Source organism: Zea mays, chromosome 5 (genome assembly GCF_902167145.1).
Source record: "Zea mays cultivar B73 chromosome 5, Zm-B73-REFERENCE-NAM-5.0, whole genome shotgun sequence".
Classification (NCBI taxonomy): Eukaryota; Viridiplantae; Streptophyta; class Magnoliopsida; order Poales; family Poaceae; genus Zea; species Zea mays.
The window spans coordinates 158,346,120-158,350,711 of NC_050100.1; the positions used below are offsets into that span (position 1 = coordinate 158,346,120).

Consider the following 4,592-nt stretch of genomic DNA (forward strand, 5'->3'; position numbering starts at 1 on the left):
CGGTGCCCATCTCCATCTCTCCCTACTCAGCCTCTCCTGCACGCCGCCGCCCATGGTACCAAACTCGACCGCCAAAGCCCCTGGCCGAGCTCCCCCATGGCGTCTCCCCCAACCATGGTGCTCTCTACTCCTCCACGGCGCTGAGCTCCACCAGCCGCTGCTCTTGAACGCTGGCGCCAACCTCATCTTTGCTCCTCTCTCCCGCATCTCTGCAGGTCGCCCAGGTCGTGGCCTCGCCGGATCCCGCGCGCTCCTGTGTCGTGGCGCTGTCCCCATGTTTTCTCCGCGCCAGCGCGCCACCGACTCTGCTTGAGCTCCTCCCTCGCCGTAGCTCACAGGTCGCCACCCCATGGCTGCTGCTCCTCTCTCCCTCATCTCTGCAACTCGGCGCCTCCTCTGCTCCTCCACATGCAGTTCGCCCCATGTTCTGGACGCCAACCCTCCATCCCCCTACCCTCCAGCCATGGACGCCCCAGCTCCCTTTTGTTGCTCGCTAGGGACCATCTCGGTGCCCTCTCCTCACTTGAAGCCGGCAACAGCGTCTTGGTAGTGGTCGAGCAGCACGTCGTCGGCTCCGTGGGTTTTTTGGGCAGCCCGGTTGCGGTGTCGTCAAACCCCGGTGAGACCTCACTGTCCCTGCATGCCTTGTGTTTGATGTAATGTCAAACCGCTTAATTTTATAGATAAGTTTAACATTGGATTGTTCTGACTTCTTGCACTGATCTACCATGAATCCTGAAATGTAGTCCCATGTGTGCCATATTTCCTCCATGCATGATTATTAAGTCTGTGTTCTTGAAGTTTCCAATCTCACACGCATGATTAATGTGTTCTTGAAATACCGATGAAGTTGTGTAAAAATTCTTTACTACGATTGAGTTACACCCTTAGTTAAATAGGGACTTTATTTTGGAGCAATGAATATTGATCAGCACATTCCCTTAGTATGTTGCTACCTGCAATTTTTTTCTTACAACCTGAGAAGCGGCATGTTTACTACAAGGTATCATCTTCACTTGTTTGCATTACACGCCCATTTTCATTATCCCTCTTTTCTCTTTTCTATGATAATAATGGAATTAATGGCACTCTTTCTCAGCTTGCAGTTCAACAGTTGAATTTCATCGAGTCCCAGCCAGTTTGATTATATGAACCAGAGGCAAGCCAGGATGCCCTAGGTGTGGATCTCTGTTAGGCTGTGAAGCCTTTTTATCATAAAGTTACTGCCTTCTCCATTCTTGTTTGCCTATATTTTTGTGAGATATAGCCTGCCTGAGAGAGGGAGTTTTTAAAAGCGGTATGAAAACCTGAACTTTGCTGCAGCCTGCAGTGTATATATTTGTAGATTTTCGTAATCAATGCTTTTCCGATGGTGTACTACTCTATTTTCTAGGTTTTGGATCGTATGTGCTTAATATTATTTGGGCACACAACACAGTTCACTAAGTGTATCTATATTTTTTATTCCTGATGTTTTCGTCCAAGAAGATGCACTCTGACTGTATTAAACCAATCTTCTGAAGTGTACACAGTTGATTTTACTTCCAAAGCATAACTGAGTATATGTTTCCTCTAGGTACATAAATGTGTTTCTGGTGGAGGTAAAGTTCTAATTCCAACGTTTGCTCTGGGAAGAGCTTAGGTATTGTAGTTCTCTTAATTCTACTTTATGAGACAAAGTGATGGTTAAGTGTGATAACTATATATGACTTAAATGAGGAAGTTTCCCTGAGAAGTACCATTCCGAGGGCACACTGTTCAAAGGTTTCATAATTTGTGATGACTTGTTCCACTTTTTAAAAAAATCAGTAGAGTTGTCTGGACAGCTAACCTCTTGACTGCTTATGTTTGATTTGTATTTGATATGTGCTTTTAATTATTTATTAACTAGCAGTAGACTCCTAATTCCATGCTTGGTTAATTACTCTGAACTTAAACTAGCTAAATATAGCTTATGCAAGTTCTTAGACTGGCACATATCACTTGCATCCACTGCCTGTAGCCCTGTACATGCAAAAAATTCGTGTTAGTAGTATGTAATGGCCCTAGCTACAACTGCAAATAGTACAAGGGACAGCAGTAGAGAAAACAAATGCGGTGAGAATGAGAATCAAGGTAAGTTGGCTTTCAAGCTTCTATGCAAGTGTTTCCTGTATCCATAACTCTGCAAAAGTTTTGGCTAGGATAGGAATCAAAGGGAGAGCTAATTCTTCCATTGACTTGCTAGTTCGGTGGTACTCCCAACAGAAACTAAATTGCAAGGTAATGAACTTAACTTTATATATTCCGTTTTGTGGTACTCCCAACAGAATCTAAAATTGCAAGGTAATTGCAAGTGTTCTTTGCTAATCCTCTTGACTGGTGGGATAACAGGACAAATAAGGTTAGACTGGGATTGTTCAAAGTTATAACCACTTGTCATTTACACGGTAACAGTTTACCTCGCATCTGAATAAATTAAACCTTCCTTTTGAGCGCATTCTAATTAGCAAACATAAAAAAACAGAGAACACATGAGAACTCAAGAACTAAATAAAAAAAGTTCAAATATTTACTGAGGGAGAGGGATATATGGTCAGTAGAGTGGGTGAATATTGAGACGGAAATAATAAACAGCCAAATGAGTTATGAAAGGTATTATTGTTTTTCTAGTGATTTAATGCAGACGGAAATAATAAACAACCAAATGAGTTATGAAAGGTATTATTGTTTTTCTAGTGATTTAATGCATATTTTGTGTGTCTTTTTATCATGATCCATATGACGTTTAATCTGAGTAACATGTTACTTGCATGATTTTTTCTGATGATTGATACTTATATGACTGACTATTCACCCTTTAAAATTATTGCAGTTTACCAGGATACATATTTTTGTAATTGTTTGTGACATGTTAGTCTTTTGTTTAACCTATGTTCATCCATAGGGTTCTGCAAAACATCCTTTTGTGAAATGATCCTCAACCGTCAATTCTTTTAAATGTTCCCTAGTAAAATGATTTATTCTTGATGGTTCAAAAGTTTCCCTATTCCTTGGATGTATCATATGCATCGGGGATGTCATATTGAAGAATCAGTATAATAATATGGACTATTTGGAGGGGTCTTTAAATGAGCTTGGAAGTTGGTGCATAAGGCTGCAACACCGTCTAGTGGAGGTAGATAAGGCATCAAAACTGTATTTTTATTTGCAAATGTAGCAACAATATACTAATTTGATGTACTTTTTTCTAGGGTGTTTTGGACAAAGAAAGCTTGTACCTTAAAACAGGAGGATACAAGAAGCTGGAGTGGTTGTCTGAAGGCTTTTGAACTGCTTGAAGCATTAGTGTAGCTTTGGTGCTTTTGTGACTGATCAACTCTGGAGCAGCTAGAGTGATGTAGTTGTGGGCTTTTGAACAATAGCTGGAGTGATATGAAATATTAGTGATGTAGTTGTGGGCTTTTGAACTGCTTCAAGCTGGAGTGATGTCGTTGTGGTGCTTTTGTGACTGATCATCTCTGGAGCTTTTGTGAATGATCTAGCTAGCTATCTGTAAATGATCTAGTCGTGAATGATATTATAATTGTGATGCTTTTGTGAATATATAATTGTGGTGCTTTTGTGTTTATGTGATGGATCTATGGCTATGGTATACTGATTAACTGTGTATATCTTTATGATTTGTGTATAAAAATCAGTGATTTGTGCTGCTTAATTAAATGTATATTATTATTAATAACAAATGTAAAAGGGCGACTTTCTGTTAGTTGCTAAATGTATAGTATGACGACTTACGGTTGGTTGCTAAATCTATAGTACAGCAACCCACGATTGGTCGCTAAATGTACAATATTAGCAACAGACGGTCGGTCGCTAAAGCCTTTAGCGACGGCACTTACAGCGACCATCCTTATGGGTCGCTAAAAGTTTTTAGCGACCAACCGTAGGTCGCTGAAGGCCGTTTTAGCAACCAACCGTAGGTCGCTATAAGTGAACCGTCGTGTAGTGCAAATAGCCAAGGACTGCTTGATCGCGAGCAATCCATCGAGCATAGGCCGGATTGGCCACCGTGACAGTCCTGTCACTTGCATCTGATATGGTCTTGGGTGGACAGATCTCGACGCCAGTCAAGATGTCATCAAGCTGGGCGGCGCGGATGGCCGACACGACCTGCGCCTTCCAGAGAAGATAGTTGCCCTTTGTGAGCTTTTCATTAACAGGTATGGCAAAGGAGGTGGGGATGGCAGAGGTAGACGGCGATGACTCCATCGCCATGAGAGACTCGGTGGAGACCTCTCACTAAAAAACACTGGCTCTTATACCATGAAGGAATTAGGAAGCGTTCTCTACTGCCCTTGGGCAGCCGCGGATGTGTATTTATATTGGCTGACAAAGCAGCGAAGGTTACATCGTACCAAACCCTAACCGGACGCTAACAGAGGCCGCCGTATCTCATGCGATATCAGCGCCAACAATCAAGGAGATCTTGTGCTATCTATGTCCGGTTGGTTGGAAAGAAATCAAGATTACAATCTGGAATATATCTGTCTAATACCCTCTTCTCCTGAGCATGGCTTTCGTGTTAAGTCTGTCCTGAAGAAGAAGCCAGA

The 4,592-nt window shown here is 42.2% G+C and overlaps 1 long non-coding RNA gene across 1 annotated transcript; it reads left to right on the top strand.

The window, feature by feature from the left end:
• LOC103627098 (uncharacterized) lies at positions 1 to 3,609 on the top strand. Its single transcript, XR_553379.3, has 5 exons — positions 1 to 117; positions 216 to 619; positions 1,100 to 1,178; positions 1,577 to 3,157; positions 3,234 to 3,609. It is a non-coding gene; the product is annotated as an uncharacterized lncRNA (long non-coding RNA).
• The last annotated feature ends 983 nt before the right edge of the window (positions 3,610 to 4,592 follow it).